Genomic DNA, 20,663 nt, shown 5'->3' on the forward strand with positions numbered 1-20,663 from the left:
GGCACACATATAGGGAGGCCTAGCCTCTCCTTTGCAGCAACCGTCTTCCCAAGGGTAAAACTTATGGTAGAGGGCTCAACCCATCAAACCACCAGTCCCCTATGTCTGTGGTCATGTTAGCAACCATGGAGGTGGGGTAGACGAATACCCCTGCATTCTCCACAGGCTCCTCAAGGGGGCACTACATCTTTTTTTTCCTTGTTTTTCTTTTTTTTTTTTTTTAACTTTCCCTTCTTTTTTAAATCAACTGTATGAAAAAAAAAGTTAAAAAGAAAACAAACATACAATAAAAGAACATTTCAAAGAGACCATAACAAGGGAGTAAGAAAAAGACAACTAATCTAAGATAACTGCTTAACTTCCAACATGTTCCTACTTTACCCCAAGAAAGTTACATAATATAGCAACATTTCTGTGAACTTGTTCCTACTATATCCATCAGAAATTAACAGACCATAGTCATTTCTGGGCTTCCCCAGAACGTTAAATAGCTTATCTGTTCTTCTTGGATTATTGTTCCCCCTTCCTTAATTGCTCTCTACTGCTAGTTCCCCTACATTCTACATTATAAACCATTTGTTTTACATTTTTCAAAGTTCACATTACTGGTAGCATATAATATTTCTCTTTTTGTGCCTGCCTTATTTCGCTCAGCATTATGTCTTCAAGGTTCATCCATGTTGTCATATGTTTCACGAGATCGTTCCTTCTTACTGCCACGTAGTATTCCATCGTGCGTATATACCACATTTTATTTATCCACTCATCTGTTGAAGGACATTTAGGTTGTTTCCATCTCTTGGCAATTGTGAATAATGCTGCTATGAACATTGGCGTGCAGATATCTGTTCGTGTCACTGCTTTCCGATCTTCCGGGTATATACCGAGAAGTGCAATCGCTGGATCGAATGGTAGCTCTATATCTAGTTTTCTAAGGAACTGCCAGACTGACTTCCAGAGTGGCTGAATCATTATACAGTCCCACCAACAATGAATAAGAGTTCCAATTTCTCCACATCCCCTCCAGCATTTGTAGTTTCCTGTTTGTTTAATGGCAGCCATTCTAACCGGTGTTAGATGGTATCTCATTGTGGTTTTAATTTGCATCTCTCTAATAGCTAGTGAAGCTGAACATTTTTTCATGTGTTTCTTGGCCATTTGTATTTCCTCTTCAGAGAACTGTCTTTTCATATCTTTTGCCCATTTTATAATTGGGCCGACTGTACTATTGTCATTGAGCTGTAGGATTTCTTTGTATATGCAAGATATCAGTCTTTTGTCAGATACATGGTTTCCAAAAATTTTTTCCCATTGAGTTGGCTGCCTCTTTACCTTTTTGACAAATTCCTTTCAGGTGCAGAAACTTCTAAGCCTGAGGAGTTCCCATTTATCTATTTTCTCTTTTGTTGCTTGTGCTTTGGGTGTAAACTCTAGGAAGTGGCCGCCTAATACAAGGTCTTGAAGATGTTTTCCTACATTATCTTCTAGGAGTTTTATGGTACTTTCTTTTATATTGAGATCTTTGGTCCATTTTGAGTTAATTTTTGTGTAGGGGGTGAGGTAGGGGTCCTCTTTCATTCTTTTGGATATGGATATCCAACTCTCCCAGCCCCATTTGTTGAAAAGACCATTATGGCTCAATTCGGTGACTTTGGGGGCCTTATCAAAGATCAGTCGGCCATAGATCTGAGGGTCTATCTCTGAATTCTCAATTCGATTCCATTGATCTATATGTCTATCTTTGTGCCAATACCATGCTGTTTTGGCAAATGTGGCTTTATAATAAGCTTCAAAGTCAGGGAGTGTAAGTCCTCCCACTTCGTTTTTCTTTTTTAGAGTGTCTTTAGCAATTCGAGTCATCTTCCCTTTCCAAATAAATTTGATAACTAGCTTTTCCAAGTCTGCAAAGTAGGTTGTTGGAATTTTGATTGGGATTGCATTGAATCTGTAGATGAGTTTGGGTAGAATTGACATCTTAATGACATTTAGCCTTCCTATCCATGAACATGGAATATTTTTCCATCTTTTAAGGTCCCCTTCTATTTCTTTTAGTAGAGTTATGTAGTTTTCTTCGTATAGGTCTTTTACATCTTTGGTTAAGTTTATTCCTAGGTACTTGATTTTTTTAGTTGCTATTGAAAATGGTATCTTTTTCTTGAGTGTATCTTCAGTTTGTTCATTTCTAGCATATAGAAACATTACTGACTTATGTGCATTAACCTTGTATCCAGCTACTTTGCTAAATTTGTTTATTAGCTCTAGTAGCTGTATCGTCGATTTCTCAGGGTTTTCTAGATATAAGATCATATCATCTGCAAACAATGACAGTTTTACTTCTTCTTTTCCAATTTGGATGCCTTTTATTTCTTTGTCTTGCCGGATTGCCCTGGCTAGCACTTCCAGCACAATGTTGAATAACAGTGGTAACAGCGGGCATCCTTGTCTTGTTCCTGATCTTAGAGGGAAGGCTTTCAGTCTCTCACCATTAAGTACTATGCTGGTTGTGGGTTTTTCATATATGCTCTTTATCATGTTGAGGAAGTTTCCTTCAATTCCTACCTTTTGAAGTGTTTTTATCAAAAACGGATGTTGGATTTTGTCAAATGCTTTTTCAGCATCTATTGAGATGATCAATTGATTTTTCCCTTTTGACTTGTTAATGTGTTGTAATACATTGATTGATTTTCTTATGTTGAACCATCCTTGCATGCCTGGAATGAACCCCACTTGGTCATGGTGTATGATTTTTTTAATGTGTCTTTGGATTCGATTTGCAAGTATTTTGTTGAGGATTTTTGCATCTATATTCATTAGGGAGATTGGCCGGTAGTTTTCCTTTTTTGTAGCATCTTTGCCTGCTTTTGGTATTAGATTGATGTTAGCTTCATAAAATGAGTTAGGTAGTGTTCCATTTTCTTCAATGTTTTGAAAGAGTTTGAGTAAGATTGGTGTCAGTTCTTTCTGGAAAGTTTGGTAGAATTCCCCTGTGAAGCCATCTGGCCCTGGGCATTTATTTGTGGGAAGATTTTTGATGACTGATTGGATCTCTTTGCTTGTGATGGGTTGATTGAGGTCTTCTATTTCTTCTCTGGTCAGTCTAGGTTGTTCATATGTTTCCAGGAAATTGTCCATTTCTTCTACATTGTCCAGTTTGTTGCCATACAGTTGTTCATAATATCCTCTTATAATTTTTTTAATTTCTTCAGGATCTGCAGTTATGTCACCTTTTTCATTCATTATTTTGTTGATATGGGCCTTCTCTCTTTTTGATTTTGTCAGTCTAGCTAGGGGCTTGTCAATCTTGTTGATCTTCTCAAAGAACCAACTTTTGGTGATATTTATCCTCTCTATTGTTTTTTTGTTCTCTATGTCATTTATTTCTGCTTTAATCCTTGTTATTTCTTTTCTTCTACTTGGTTTAGCATTGGTTTGCTGTTCATTTTCTAGCTTCTTCAGTTGATCCATTAGTTCTTTGATTTTGGCTCTTTCTTCCTTTTTAATATATGCATTTAGTGCTATAAATTTCCCCCTTAGCACTGCTTTTGCTGCATCCCATAGGTTTTGGTATGTTGTGTTCTCATTTTCATTCGTCTCTATATATTTAGCAATTTCTCTTGCTATTTCTTCTTTAACCCACTGATTGTTTAGGAGTGTGTTGTTTAACCTCCAGGTATTTGTGAATTTTCTAAGTCTCTGATGGTTATTGACTTCTAATTGTATTCCATTGTGGTCAGAGAATGTGCTTTGAATAATTTCAATCTTTTTAAATTTATTGAGGCTTGTTTTATGTCCCAGCATATGATCTATTCTGGAGAAAGTTCCGTGAGCACTAGAAAAGTATGTGTATCCTGATGATTTGGGATGTAATGTCCTGTATATGTCTGTTAAATCTAATTCATTTCTCAGATTGTTTAGGTTTTCAATTTCCTTATTGGTCTTCTGTCTGGTTGATCTATCTATAGGAGAGAGTGATGTGTTGAAGTCTCCCACAATTATTGTGGAAACATCAATTGCTTCCTTTAGTTTTGCCAATGTTTCTCTCATGTATTTTGTGGCACCTTGATTGGGTGCATAGACATTTACGATTGTTATTTCTTCTTGCTGAATTGCCCCTTTTATTACTATGTAGTGGCCTTCTTTGACTCTCAAAACATCCCTGCATTTGAAGTCTATTTTATCTGAGATTAATATTGCTACACCTGCTTTCTTTTGGCTGTAGCTTGCATGAAATATTTTTTTCCATCCTTTCACTATCAGTTTCTTTGTGTCCCTGTGTCTAAGATGAGTCTCTTGTATGCAACATATTGATGGTTCATTTTTTTTGATCCATTCTGCGAATCTATATCTTTTAATTGGGGAGTTTAATCCATTTACATTCAACGTTAAAACCGTGAAGGCATTTCTTGAATCGGCCATCTTATCCTTTGGATTATGTTTGCCATATTTTTCCCTCTCTCTATTAATATCCTTTATTGTACCCATACCGAATCTCTTTAGTACTGAACCTTTCTCCAAGTCTCTCTGTCCTGTCTTTGTTTCTCTGTCTGTAGGGCTCCCTTTAGTATCTCCAGTAGGGCAGGTCTCTTGTTAGCAAATTCTCTCAGCATTTCTTTGTCTGTGAAAAATTTAAGCTCTCCCTCAAATTTGAAGGAGAGCTTTGCTGGATAAAGTATTCTTGGCTGGAAATTTTTCTCACTCAGAATTTTAAATATATCGTGCCACTGCCTTCTCGCCTCCATGGTGGCTGCTGAGTAGTCACTACTTAGTCTTATGCTGTTTCCTTTGTATGTGGTGAATTGCTTTTCTCTTGCCGCTTTCAGAACTTGCTCCTTCTCTTCTGTGTTTGACAGTGTGATCAGTATATGTCTCGGAGTGGGTTTATTTGGATTTATTCTATTTAGAGTTCGCTGAGCATTTATGATTTGTGTATTTATGTTGTTTAGAAGATTTGGGAAGTTTTCCCCAACAATTTCTTTGAATACTCTTCCTAGACCTTTACCCTTTTCTTCCCCTTCTGGGACACCAATGAGTCTTATATTTGGACGTTTCATATTATCTATCATATCCCTGAGGTCCATTTCGATTTTTTCAATTTTTTTCCCATTCTTTCTTTTATGCTTTCATTTTCCATTCTGTCATCTTCCAGGTCACTGATTCGTTGTTCAACTTCCTCTAGTCTTGTACTATGAGTGTCCAGAATCTTTTTAATTTGGTCAACAGTTTCTTTAATTTCCATAAGATCATCCATTTTTTTATTTAGTCTTGCAATGTCTTCTTTATGCTCTTCTAGGGTCTTCCTGATTTCCTTTATATCCCGTACTATGGTCTCATTGTTCATCTTTAGTTCTTTGAGTAGCTGCTCTAGGTGCTGTGTCTCTTCTGGTCTTTTGATTTGGGTGCTTGGGCTTGGGTTATCCATATCGTCTGGTTTTTTCATATGCTTTATAATTTTCTGTTGTTTTTGGCCTTGTGGCATTTGCTGAACTTGATAGGGTTCTTTTAGGGTTTGTAGACCTATTGAAGTCCTTATCTCTAATTTATCAGATCTACAGCTTCGTGGAGTACACTTTCTCTAACTAACCAGCAGGTGGCGTCCACGAGCCACCTGTTCTCCACAAGCCAGTTCTCCCCTGCTTAGCCTTTTTGGTGAGTGGGGGAGTGAGTCTTGTGGGGCCCAATTGGTGTACCAAGCTTGCGTGTGTAGTTGGTGTTGCCTTCCCTGTATGTGGGGCATGTTTCTGGGCAGTTGGGGAGGGGGGGTGGTCCTAACAATCAAATCTCCCTGGTGATCCTAGAGTTTTAAAGCTGCTGCAATAGTCTAATCCTTCAGTTCAGTCCTGCCACAGTTTGTCTCTGCCACTGACCCACAAGTCCTTGGTATTGGTGTATGGCTCCTGAGACTTGCAAGTGGGCCCCTCTTCCAGGCTGTGCACCCCCGGTCCTCTGTTGAGGGATGACTGTGCTATGTCACAGGTGAGTGCCGTCCCCCCAGGGGCAGTTCTGGGCTGCTGGGCTGTGTAGGGAGGCTCCCAGTCTGCTCAAATGATGGCTGAATGGGGCTTTGTTAATTCACACTGCTCCACCTTCCCAACTCTGGGACAATCAGCTGAGGTTGCAGGGAAGGCTAATGTCCATGCCCAGTTTTGTGGTGTGTACCTGTTATTTGAAGCACTTCTGTCACACTGGGTTGTCTGGGGCAGCTCTGGGCTATGGGGCTGGCGATGGGCAGGAGTGTTTCCTGTCCACCAGGATGGTGGCTGTGAGCGGACACCCCCCTTTTCTTGGGAAGTTGTGGTGTTTAGTGAATTTTCTCAGCCACTGGATTATTGCCTTTTGTCTCTGAGCTCTCTTAGTTCTGCTCTTGACTTGACGTGCCCAAATTGAAAGTCTTTGAAGCTTTCTGTATTGGGCTTCTTAGAGAAATTGTTTTAGAAAAAGAAAAAAGGATTAAAAAAAAAAAAAAAAAAAAGGGCCCTCCTCAGAGATCTAATGGGTTATTGAAATGCTAAGAGACAAAGCAACCAGGGCCATTAAGGAAAGGTCCACAGGGCAGAGAGATCAGCTTTTCTTCGGGATTTGCATATGTGCCTCAAGGCCTGAGCTCCGCCCTTCCCCTTTCTGTGTTCACCAGAACTCCAAAAATCCTCTGCTTTTATTTTGAAGTTTTTCATGTTGTTTTTTTTTTTCTATGCCTGTCTCCTCTCTGCTGGGCTGGCTGCTCTCAGATTCTCTGGTGTCTGGTCTCAGTCTATCTATGGTTGGAGTTTGGATCAGTAGAATGAGATTCCGATAAGGGCTGCCACTGCAGTTCTCCCTTCTCCTTCCCGGAGCTGACAGCCCCTCCTCCCACGGGACTGAGCCTGGCAGGGAGGGGCGCGGGTCCCCTGGCCGCAAAAACTTACAGATTTCGCTGATCTCAGCAGTTCGACATTTTCATGAGTGTTGTATGAAGTATGCCCAAAGACAGATTGCTCTGTGGTGTCCAGTCCACGCAGTTCCTGGCTTTCTACCTACTTTCCTGGAGGAGTAACTGAAACATACAGCTCACCAGTCTGCCATCTTGCCCCGCCTCCCCCACTTCATCCTTTTTTAAAAAGGCTGAATAGATTCCATCATATATGTAGACAACATCTTCTTTACCCATTCATATGTTGGTGAACATTTGGGTTGTTTCCACCTTTTTGCTACTGTGAATAATGATGCAAAGAACATTGGTGTACAAATATCTGTTCGAGTCCCTGCTTTCAATTCTTTTGGGTATATACTTAAAAGTGGGATTGTTAGGTCATATGGTAGTCCTATATTTAAATTTTTGAGGAACATTCAGGCTTCCACAGTGGCTGCACTATTTTTACATTCCCATCAACATTGTTTGGGGATTCCTATTTCTCTGCACCCTTGCCACTTATTATTTTGTTTTGTTTGTTTTTATTTGTTTGTTTTTGTTTTGTCTTGTTTTCAATAATAGCCATTCTAGTGAGTATGAAATGGTGGCTCATGTTATGCTTGGTTTTTTTTTTTCTTTTTGTATTTTTTTTTATTATAGAAATTGTAGGTTTTTTACTTCACCAATCGCTAATGATGTTGAGCAAGTTTTCATGTGTTTATTGACTGTATATCTTTGAGGAAATGTCTGCTCTTTGCCCATTTTTTAATTGGGGTTTTAATCTTTTTTGTTGTTGAGTTGTAAAAGTTGTTTATATATTTAGGACATTAAACCCTTCTGATATGGTTTCCAAATATTTCTCCCATTCATTAGTTGTTTTTTCACTTTCTTGATAATGTCCTTGATGCACAGAAATTTTTAATTTTTATGAAGTCCAATTTATTTATTTTTGCTTTGGTTCATGTCTTCAGTTTAAAGTCTAAGATTCCATTGCCTAATACAAGGTCCTGAAGATATTTCCCTATGTTTTCATCTAAGAGTTTTATAATTTTAGCTCATATATTTAGGTGTTTGATCCATTTGAGGTAATGTTTGTATATGGTGTGAAGTAGGGGCCCACTTTCATTCTATTCCATGTGGCTATCCAGTTTTCCCAGCACCGTTTGTTGAAGAGTCTATTTTTTCCCCACTGAGTAGTCTTGGCTTCCTTTTCAAAAATCAATTGGGGTTTATTTCTGGGTGCATTTATTTGTGTGCTCTGAATTCTATTCCATTGGTCTATGAGCCTGTCCTTATGCCAGTACCACATTATTTTAATTACTAAGCTTTTAGTAAGTTTTAAAATCAGGAAGCATTAGTCCTCCAGCTTTGTCCTTCTTTTTCAAGTTGGTTCTGGCTATTTAGGGCCTCTTGCCCTTACATATGAATTTGAATATTTGCCTTTCCGTTTCTGCAACAATAAAAACAGGCTTTGGGATTTTTATTGGGATTGCATTGAATCTGTATTCACTTTGAGTAGAATTTACATCTTAACAATATTAAGTATTCCAATCCATGAGTATGGGACATCTTATTTATTTAGGTCTTCTTTAATTTCATTCAGAAATAATTTGCAGTTTTATGCAAGTCCTTTAAATCCTTGGTTAAATTTATTCCTGGATATTTGATTCTTTTAGATGCTATTGCAAATGGAATTGTTCCTTGATTTCCTTTTCAGATGGTTCATTGCTAGTGTATAGAAACATCATTGATTTTGGGTGTTAATCTTCTACCCTCCACTTTGATGAATTCATTTATTAGCTCTTGTAGCTTTCTTGGAGATTCTTCGAGATTCTCTATATATGGGATCATGTCATCTGCAAATAGAGATAGTTTTACCTCTTTATTTCCAATTTGGATGCATTTTATTTCTTTTTCTTGCCTAATTGCTTTGGCTAGAAATTCCAGTGCAATGTTGAATAGCAGTGGTGAAAGCAGCCATCCTTTACCCTGTTCTTGATTTTAGGGGGAAATTTTGAGTCTTTCAGTGTTGAGTATGATGTTAGCTGTGGGGTTTTTTGTAAAAGCCCTTTTATTATGTTGAGGAAGTTTCCTTCCATTCCTACTTTTCTGACTGTTATCAAGAAAGGGGGCAAGGTTTTGTCAAATGCTTCTTCTGAATCAATTGAGATTATTTTTTCCTTCATTATGTTAATGTGGTGTATTAAAATGAACCTACTTTTGGTTTCATTGATTCTATTTTCTTTTCTATTCTCTATTTCATTTATCTCCATTCCAATATTTATTATTTCCTTCCTTCTGATGACTCTTGCTCTTATTTTTCTAGCTCCTCTAACTATGGGGTTAGGTTGCTTATTTGAGATCTTTCTTCCTTTTTAATGTAAGGATTTACAGCTATACATTTCCCTCTGGGCACTGCCCTTGCAGCATCCCATAAGTTTTTGCATATTGTTTCAGTTTCATTCACTTCCTGCTATTAATATATGTCAAAGAGTATTTCTCCCTTAAAAATCTGTCAATGTTTGCTGCATGTATTTTGGAGCTCTGTTGTTAAGTGCATATATGCTTATAATTGCTATATCTTCTTGGATGAATTGATCATTTTATCAATATATTGTGTCCTTCTTTGTCCCTTGTAACAGTTTTTTACTTAAATCTATATTATTTGATATTAGCATAGTGATCCCTGGTCTTTTTTCCTTACTATTTGCATGGAAATTTTTTTCCATCCTTTCACTTTCAACCTGCTTGTGTCTTTTAATTTAAGGTGAGTCTCTTGTAAATAGCATATAGTTGGGTCATGCTTTTAATCCGTTTTGTTAATCTCTGCCTTCTACTGGCAAATTTAACCCTTTTACCTTAAAATAACTACTGATAATGCAGAAATTACTTCTGCCATTTTGCCATTTGTTTTTTGTAAGTCTTGTATCTTCTTGTATCCCAATTCTTCCATTACTATTTTTATATTTAGTTGAACTTTCATTAAAGTGAATCCTTTTGAATTCCTCCTCAGTTCCTTTTCTTTCTCTGCATATTTTCCCAGTATTATTTGTGGTTAACATGGGGCTTAAATTGAACATCCTAAAATATAACACTCTAGTCAGGTTGATATCAACTAACTTCAATAGCATGCATAAATTATTTTTCTATACCCCTCCATCCTCCAACCTTTATGTAGTTCTTGTTGCAAATTATATGCTTATACTCTATAAGTCCCAAACTATTGATTTATCATTACTTTTTATACATTTGCCTTTTAGATCTTGTAGGAGGTAAAAAAAATGGAGTTGCAAACCAAAAATACAATAGTACCAGCATTTATTGTATAACAACCCATTTTGTTGCCTTCACTGGAGATCTTTACTTCCTTATGCAAATTTGATCTATTATCTAGTGTCCTTTCCTTTCAATCTGAAGAAATCCTTTAGCATTGCATGTAGGACCAGTCTAGAGGTGACAGATTCCCTCAGCTTTTGTTAATCTGGGAATCTCATAATCTCTCAATCTCTCCCTCATTTTTAAAAAGAATTTTGCCAGAAATAAATTTCTTAGATTGGCAAATTTTTCCTTTCAGAACTTTAAATATGTCACCCCACTGCCTTCCTGCCTCCATAGAGAAACTGACACTTAATCTTACTGAGACTCTGTTGTATGTGGCATGTTGCTTTTCTCTTGTGTCTTTCAGAATTATATCTTTGGCATTTGACAGCTTACTATAATATGTCACAGTGTGTGTGTATTTGGGTTTACTCTATTTGGAGTTTGTTGGGCATCTTGGATGTGTGTATTCATGTCTTTCATTAAATTTGGGAAGTTTTCAGCCATTTTTTTTTTTCTCTCTGACCCTTTCTCTCTTTTTTCTCATTCTGGGACTCCCACAATCCATTTATTGGTATGCTTTGTGGTGTTCCACAGGTTTCTCAAGCTCTGTTCACTTTTCTCCATTCTTTTTTCTTTCTGTTTCTCATACTGAATGACGTCATTTGTCTTTCTTCAAATTCACTGATTGTTTTTTCTGCCAGCTTCAATCTGTGTTGAACCCCTAGGGATTTTTTTTTTTCTTCTGTGTTCTTCAGCTCTGCTTGGTTTCTTTTTATAATTTCTGTCTCTTTATAGACATTGTCTTTGTGTTCAACTACCATTTTCCTAATACCCTTTAGTTCTTTGTCTATGTTTTCCTTTAGCTCTTTAAGCATATTTAGGACCATTTTTTAAAAGTTTTTGTTTGGTATGTCCCAGGTCTGGTCATTCTTATTGATGATTTCTAATACTTTAATATTCTCCTTTGCATGAGTCATCATTCTGTTTCTTTGCATGTTTTGTAATCTTTTGTTGAAACCTGGATGTTTTGATATTTTAATGTGTTATTGCTGGAATGTAGACTCTGAGGTATCTGTTCTTAAGATTGTATCCAGCAAGTGTTACGACAGAGCTTTCCTTGAATGTGAGGGACAAAAAAAAAAAAAAGAAGAAAATACCTTTCCCAGTCTTTGCAGATTAGCCTGTGAGTGCTCTCCTTCAAAGTTTAGCCATCTAATGAGTTTTGAGAATATCTTGAGGCAAAAGTGTAGTGTCTTCCCCAGTCCTTTCTGCACATGTATCTCATCCTGGGCATGCACTTATGGCCTTAGGAATTCCCCTGTTGACACAGATCTGAATGCCCCCTCTTCCCTAGGAAAAAGTGTTTCCTTGTGATTCCAGGCACTGCACTGTAAGTCCAACAGCCAGCAAACCTTTAACCTAGGCAGCTGCAATTTGACTTTTCCCCTATAGCATTCTATAGAAGAGCTCTTTGAGCTGCCTTCTACATGCAAGGCAAATTCTTGGACAGTGCGCCTGCAATGAGTGTCCTTGTTCAGTCCTTCAGTCTCTCCCCCAGACAGATGGGCACAGATATGCACGCACCCTACTATATGCACAAAGGTTATGCTGCTTCTTTGGAAACTGGGACCAGAGACCTGCACTGTGAATGTGTGCCAGCTCCATACCAAGCCAGTGAGGGGATGCAGGAAGGGCCAAAAGAGTACCAGAAGATCCTACCATTTTTAAGTTGCCTTTTTCTTGATCTGGCATTACTGCAGTCCTTTAGCTGCTTTCTGGAGCTTTGAGAAAGTTGTTTCTGTTGCTTCTACTTATTGCTCAAAACTTCTGTATGGGGACCAACCCCACCATCTTGATCCTTTCCTACATTTTTAAGTTGCCTTTTTCTTGATTTGTCACTCAGTCGGTTATTGCAGCCCTCTGTTTTCCAGAACTCTGAAAAAGATGATTCTGCTAGTTTTTGTTGTTTAAAACTACTGTGGCAGAACCCTGAAGCATCTCACTTTGCCATTTTGGTCATTTCACTCATCAAGTTTGTAATTTTTGAAGCTGTTGGCAGCCAACTTGTGATCACAGTTTTATGATAAAGCTGACATTGCAGAATACAGAGTGGAATGATTGGGAAAAAACTGATTTCTTAATGACATAAACCAACCCTAAAGGCTGCTCAACCTCTAGACTTTCCAATTTCATGAGCCAGTAAATTCAGTATGAGTTGGACTTTTTTGTTATTTGCAACTTTTAAAATATTCTATGATATATAGCTACTATTTGTTGAGAGCCTACTATATGCCAGGCATTATAGTAGGTATTCTACAAAGACTAATTCTCTCAAATATATTTTGATGTGCGTATTAATATCATCATTTTACCAAAAAGGAAAATAATCCTCAGAGAGGTGCATTACTCAAGCCAGACCACTAGGTTAGTGGTATAATCAGGATTTAAACCCAAGACTGAAAAACCCATGTTTTTTTCTACTTTATTACAGTGCCAAGTTAAATTATCAAGCAAGGAAACAGGAAACCTTGGTCAAATTACTAGCCCAGGGTCTACAACATAGAAATTAGGATCTTGGGAAGGAAGAGCTGTAGCAACCAACCAATAAGGTAAGGAATAAAAAATCATTAAAGTCAGGACATTAGAGGTTGGAGTCAGGTGAAGAAGGGAGCATTTAGGTTAATGAAATAGAGTTTGCAAGGGGGGTCATCAACAGAGACATCAAGAATATCTGGTTGTCCTGTTCACTTGAACTTGGTTTGTAGGTGAATAATCCTTGTCGTGGTCGCTTCCCCAAATGATCCTGACCTGAAGACTAATAACAAATTATATTTTAAAGTAAAAATACCCTCGATTTTATGCTAAGCATTCATTAAAATAAGTCACAATAAAGTTGATCCACATCAAGAGGGAGATACATCCCGTGTTGGGCCTGGCCCCTTAAAAGAGGTCTGCAATGACGAGAGAATTCTATTTCCTTGTTGTCTGCAAAAGATGGATCCCAGGTAATATTTCCTCAAAACAAAACAAAAACCACACACACACATACACACACACAACTCACAAGCTTCTATGCTAAAAGCTACCCATCTTTGATGAGTATCTCTTGTTTATTTTTTAGCTAAGCGTTTTTAACTAGGGCTATTAGAACTGTAGAGGGTGTTTAATCTGTTTATTTGTTTTCAAAAGTCTGACTCCTTTCATTTATGATCCTAGGTGACTAGTAGCTTGGAGGGTTTTACTTATACAAAAAGATCAGTTCCCTAATTTTCAGTTTCCGTAAGTGTAAATTTCTACAGTGTCAGAGGCCTTCTTGAAATGAAGGAAGCTTATGAAAATGGATTGGGTAAGACTCCCTGATGTTTTTACACCCCCAAACCTTCAACTTTACAAAAAGTCTCCTATACCAGCTGTGTACTGAACAAAAATACTAACATTTTCTCAAAAGTATTATATATGTAATTCTAAGCACTGACCTTAATGATTCACTGCACACCAAATAGTAATATGAGACAGAGGCAGGAGCCCCGAAGAGCCAATGTCATTTAACATGATTAACATGCATATGAGACATAGCACCCTTCTCTTTAGAGATTTGGCATTGGATGTCCAAATTATGTATGGACAGTCCGTCTGGCAATACAATTTTCTGGGGAAACAAAACATAGAGAACTCTGAATTTTTTTCTCCTTAATTTTCAGTTTCTAATCTTGTCCTTTTCATCCCCACCACTCCTTGCAATGGCCTATCTTTTCAGAAGGAGCCAAGGAAGATGAGGGCTGTACAATAGGTAGCACCAACTAAGCAACAGTAGATCATAGGGTGAAAGGCAGGAAAAGGATTGACTCAAATCATGTGGGAACTTGGAGAAAAGGAGTAATCTTGAACTCCTTCAAACCAATATTTTTAAATAGTTGAGGACAGAAAAACTCATTTTCAATTAACAGAAAATGTATAGCTCTTAATCATCAAAACAATTTATTACATGCATTGAATATAATATTTTCATTTATTTGTAATTATCTTTCATTTCATGTTTTTTCTACCACTTATAATTTAAATAGCAATTGTTACTCACCAGAGAGGTGAATTACAGCTACAAAATCTTGTTCAAAATATATTTATGAGCTCTTTTTTTTCCCCTAGTTTTTATATCATAAAAAACTTTTTTTAACTTTTCTGAAGTTCTTACTCTTTCTTCATTTTTCTTTGGGGAATGTCTGAACTAGACAACCTCTTGAAAGACATATTCATGGCTTTAAAATGTAGAAAATAACCACCTGTCCCACAAACAGTGACAGAAATTTGGGACAGAATTCCAAACCCAAATCCTATCTCACCATTTCTCCCTTCTGGCTTCCCTGAGAAGCATGCACACCTGTGTCTGCAGCCCACTGAGAACCCCAGTACCATTTCATTAATAAGCAGCCAGATGCCCCAAACTTTAAGTGAAGTTTGGGCATAGTCTTGGTAGAGGCCAGGAGGCCTAAGTGAGCCTCTTGTTTTTCCAATGCCAAATCTAAATCTTGGGACCCCTCAAGTGTGCCAGGAAAGTGAGATTAAAAACAAGACTCATGAAGACAAGCAGTAATAGTGACCACAAGTCCATTTACCTGATCAGGTGCCAGGATGTGGTTAGCCTATCAGAACCTCAGAGTTGGAAACAGAGAAGGGAGAGGAGGATTAGGTCCTTTCTCTAGAGGTAGTTCCCAATGTCCTGCACCCCTCCATCCACCCACCCGCCATTGATTTGCTGACTACAGGAGGAGAAAATGTCCAAAGCAGTCTGTACTTATAGGGGTAGGAATGAAAAAAGGAGGCATTAAGGCCTATAGGAAATGAACACAAGTGCCTTTCAATGTAATGACTCCTCCCTCTAGCTGTGGACACCACAGGTCCTCAGTGTGTCTGACCAGACTAGCCACTTCTCCCACATGGAGTTGCTAATAAAAGGAGAGAGAGACAGAAGCTTGAGTGGATGTTTCCTCCTTCCTGGCAGAAACACAAGGAGAGAAGCTGAACAACTCCCTCCCTCCATTCTGTTATTCTCTCTTAAACAACTGGGTTTAATAATCAAACCTTTGTTCAACCCGAACTGTTCAGTTAGGCTGCCGCTCTCAAAGAAGCTCAGCAGCTACCTCAGTTATTACCACGGCTCCTTACTACAATTGTCTGGGACTAATGAGATGCACAGTTTAGCTGTTGCTCCCCAAAGTTTCAGAAATGGGTCAGAACTGGTCATTAATCTTAACTCCAAGGGCAACACTGCATCCTAGGCCAAATATTCTCTCCCTACTCTCTCCTCCATCTGAAATCATGCCTCATCATATTGTCCAAAATTGGTCAACAGACACAATTACTTTTAAAAGTGCAAACAGAATAACAAAAAGAGCGGCTGAAAATTGATCAATGTGAAGCCCTTCCCATTATTAAATTCCCAGAGAAATTAAAAGTCCAAAATGAATTCTCCCTCCTATTGGAAACTGAATTCCAAAGGCCTTAAAGTCCAAGATTCTCTTCTGCCTAATTTCCTGATCTTTTCAGTCTGTCAGAGCCTTGGGGTTTGGGTTCTTTCAACAGTCATTGCATCTTGAGCCTTCTTCCATTAAAATGGAGGTGTAGCACCTTCAAAATTGAAGTAATCCACCCCATAACTCCTTTTTGTCCCATAAATTTAGCAGCAGACATGACTCCTGTAGAAATAGCATTTTACAAACAAAGTGATGTTCCTAGAACCCATCATGTGGACCCTGGTTGCTGTTACCCATCAAAAACTGTAGCAGACTTAGTGTTATCTGGGAATGATACAGAAGGAACATTAAGATGAAGTGAAAATACCTTCTTGGTTTCTGCCTTGCAAGGGTCCCTATTAGAACATGTTGGTTTTCCAACCACTACATGTGAATTTAAATTCAGTTGGGATAAATTTCCCACTAAGAGGTTAACTGTGACACTATGCTTTTAACACAAGGACATAGTTGACTTCCTGCACATCTTCCTCCTTATCCCCAAAACCCATTTTTTCTAGAGATCCACCTTTCTTCCATCCAACTGACCCCATATAAATACATGGGCAAACCTGACAGGTCTAAGAATAATACCCCCTCACCCTTACCATAGATTAATTCAGGAATGGGCTTAGGACCTAATTATGGCCAAAGAGACATAAAGAAGTTTTCAGTGGCAGCATTTCCAATGTCTAAATTGTAACAGTCTTCCTTCTTTTCTTTGGTGTCCTTCCCATGTTTTGAAAACTTCTATTTCCATTTCCCTTTTGAGTCTTGTGTTTCTGGCCTGGAAGACCAGTGTTGAATTGAGATTAGTCTCCATTAAGGGACATAGCTTTCTTGTCCATGTATGAACATAGCACTCCACAGTTGTAACAGGCAACCCTGCAATCCATATTTATGGTTTTGTAGCTGATTTTCTCTGGGTATTTGTCCATCCCCAGCAGGATCCCAAGACTTTTTAAACTTTATGACAGCTGCTGTCTTTTAACCCTGCTTCCAAGATCCTCTTTCCTGAAATGTATCTTAGCTGGATAATCACCCTCAATTCCTCCATCTGGAGCTGCTACTGATGCTTCCACTATGTCCTCTGACATGTGCTCTTCTCCTAAAACCTCACTTCTTTTAGCTTTCAAATTCCCCAGCCCTTGAGTAACTTGTGCTACTTCATGCAGTATTTTCTGTCATTTGTTTCTCTGCAGCAGGGGACTATGTCACTACTGTTCCGTTTCTTTCTAGCATTCTACTACTATTTCAAGGAGGCCCAGGTGAGTTTTAAATTTTTAACTTGCTTCTTAAGTGGGTTCAATACTTATAGATAAATCTCTAACTGGTGCCTTTCTTCTTTTTCCTTTTCCTGCCCCCACTCCCACCTCAGGCCCATGTATTTTTTTCCTGACCTACTCCTCAGATTCTCTTGAGAGACTCCCATAGTGAAAAAATGTCAGGGTATTCTGCATCTACCACAAGATCCTAAATTCAGATACTGCCTGAGTGGAGAAATACTGCACAGGAGGTTTCTTCCCATAAGTTTCAACCCATGCCTGATCTCTACCTACTGTCCTTCTGCCTGACCTCCTCCTTTGGTGTTGTCGTCCCTGTACCTTTTAAAAATTTTTTGAATGCCTTTCATTTTCTGGAAATATTTCCTTATAACAAGAGCCATATCTGCTTCCCTTCCTACAATGTCTGAAATGTAATCTTGAAATTCATCAAATAAGGTTTGAAATAACACCAACCATAGCAATAACAATAGTGGCTAACAACTTACTGAGCCCTTATCATGCACCAAGCACTGTTCTAAGCATTTTATAGATATTAATTTACTTTATCTTCTCAACAATCCCACAAAATGAGTACTATTAACACCCTAATTTAACAGATGCATAAGCTGAAGCACAGAGGTTAAGTAATTTGCCCAAGGTCACACAGCCAGGAAGTGGTAAAGCTCCTTCTTGGTCTTTCACTCTTAAATCTGCCCACATTTGTGTCACCTACCAGTCCCTCCATAACATAAATGTACTTCTATTATTTTGGCCTAATCTTCTCACAATGCCTAAAGATTGGGCTCTGTTCTTAAAAAGTAAAAATAAATATTTGCAACTGGTTATCACAGCCCATCCTAAATCTTGAACATAATTAATTTTCTATATTAGGGATATGTCTGTATTATTCCACAGAAGGCTATTAGAGTTAAGAGTCCACAATTATCTAAAGATAACCTCTATTATGAGTATCATTGGATTGTGTTCTTACCAGGTTTTTCCACATATACATTAAATTTAAATCCTTAGTTCTAAGTTAATTTTCACTACCTGATTAAATATCTGAATATATACTAAAGAATGAATTTTTGCAGTTTAGTGAGATAAGTCATTCATACTCTAATGAGGATATTTTAAACAGAGCTGGTTATTCCTTCAGGAAAACCATATTCAGATCAAACTAACTTCCTAAATGATATAAAAGGAGTGAGCAGCTTTGAGGTGTCTTATGTAACTGATGGTGCTGATGACTTGGGCCTAGATGAGGGAATGTTAGAGGGAGGGGAAGCTGAATCTTTGAAATGATAAAAATTATACTTTAAAAATCACAGTAAATATTACCTGCCAGGTATTAACATGATTAAAAAGCTTATTTTTTCCACTTTCCTATTGTGATCGGTTTTATAAACAAGTAATTTTAACTACACTAACCTGCTAAGCACCAATGATTAGTTGAGAAAAACAAACACAAATGTTTCTTGAAGAGAGAGTAAACCCTAAGGGAATTTAGACCTCTGAAATTATGTTAAGTGTACACTGAAATAATTCTGGGATACTCCTAGCCCAAATAAAAAAAAAAACCTTTACATTTTTTCCTGTCTTTCTAGCCCATGTAACTTCTATGACAGCTAATTGCAAGGATTATTTCTTTTAACACAGGTAGACCTAGGGATGGATAAAGTCCTCTGGAATATTCTGAATTTTAGTTAGAAGAATTAAAAGTCTGTAATAACTATCAATGGAAAGGGCACTGGATTGGCAGGCAGTAACATTGTTACTAACTTGCTGTGAGATTTGGTTTTGTTATCTCACCTCTTTAGACTTTAGTTTCCAAGTATGTCAAATACAGAAGAGAGTATATGATCTTCAAAACCTGTCCTAACTCCCAAGTTCCACAATTCTAAGATAGCTTTGAACACTTTGGCACAAAGGAGACTAACATTAAGTCCCATGAGATAAACTAAAAATATGCAGAAACTAGCAATACAGGGATAGGATAATATTTTTAAATACCTCCCAATAGATTTTTCATTATTGTTAAACTATTTTCTCTGTTACATCCCATCAGCTAGCATGGTTCCAAGAGAGGGAACAGAACAAATGCCCCTTCAAGAATGAAGAGAATATATCACGTAAGAAAAGTTCCTGACATATAAAAAGGGGAAAAATCTAGCCCTTGTAGCCCCGGGAGACAATGGAAAAGGAGACAAGGCAGAGGTAGAGAAAGGAAATCAGACCCAATGTGCTTTCTTTCCTTCCTCTTCTCAGGATAAAAATAGAAATGTGGATGTGTAGATCAAGTATTCAGACAGACACAGGGAAATCCAGAAAATTGAGGATAGTGGTTTTCTTCCCGAAGTATACCTATGAGAGACTGAGACCTCTAGAAGCTCAGGTTTCAGCCTGAAAACATGTTCAATATGATGTAGGGAAAATAGTGCAAAATTTGTTGGGGAGATGGTTCAATAGACCTACATCTGTATTTGGGGTATCCAGAAGTTCCTATGTGCCTCAGTGAGAAGGTAAGACTGGCACCAAGAGGATCAATAGACTTGTCCAGACTTGGAATCAGAACAAAGATGCTGTGGAGTGTGGGGCAAATGGCTCAGGTTATGGACTTCAACAAAAAGAACCAACAAGCCACCTTGAAAGGACAAAAATGACCTGTTGACCTCTGAGACTAGCAGTCCTGCTATCAGACCTTAGCAGCTATTCCGTATCAGAGAACAAGACAAGGACCAGCATGGGTGGCTTGGCAACCCTTCTCTGATGCCATGGAAGTCTTCCCATTCACCAGCCAACTAGTCACTGTGTGAATCAGGAAAAAATGAGCTCCCTTTCTCAGGACCTTTTACTTCCATCTATCAGAAAAGTGTCATACTGTATGGATTTTGTTAGAACAAGGAATTTTATATCCATATGACAGAAAGTTGTCATAGTAAACTTAGAAATCTAGGATGCTGAAGAAGTGAAAGACACCTGCTATAACTGGTAGGGCAAACCTCTCTCCCTATACATATCTTGGGATGAGAGGGAGGTGGAGAAAAAAAATCTGAAAGACTTGAGCATTTATGTTAAAAAAAAAAAAAAAAGGTTGCGATAATGTGGGAGTTCACGGGGTAGGTTAACTTATAGAACATAAACTACATTTTCTTTGTACACCTGAATTGTAAATCTGCCTACCTGTCACACCAAAATACATATGCCCAAGATTTTGCCTTTTTAAAAAATATTCCCCATAACACCTTATACAGTAAGGCATAAATGGGAGGAACCAATAAGGGTTTGTTGAATAAAAAGTAAATTTTTAGAAAAATCAAAATTATGGACCCACTTATAATCCTCACAGTATTGTTATTTTCCAATAATTTTACTTTTTTCCTTATGCTTATCTGAAACAAATCTAAAATTTTACCCATTTGCACCTAGGTAACAACCATAACACTTTGGAATTCTTTGGTTATTTTCTAACAGTCCCCCTGTGCACACATTTTTTTGAGGATGAAACTTAGTATCCAAGTTTCTACATTTTCTGTACCAAAGAGAGATTATCTCAAACTCAAAGAATTTTTTTCAAGTGAAAAAGACTATGTAGTCCAAAATAAGTTCTTATTTTGGAAAACAAACTGATACCTAGAGAGGTGAAGTAGTTCGCCTAGAGTCACGTTTGTTCGTCTATCTCAA

General features: G+C 37.8%; 1 pseudogene; it reads right to left on the reverse strand.

Annotated features, from left to right (window-relative positions):
- Positions 1-20,663, reverse strand: part of LOC119512096 — a 112,933-nt pseudogene that overhangs the window by 91,059 nt on the left and 1,211 nt on the right.

This window comes from Choloepus didactylus, chromosome 17 (assembly GCF_015220235.1).
Source record: "Choloepus didactylus isolate mChoDid1 chromosome 17, mChoDid1.pri, whole genome shotgun sequence".
NCBI classification, from domain to species: Eukaryota; Metazoa; Chordata; class Mammalia; order Pilosa; family Megalonychidae; genus Choloepus; species Choloepus didactylus.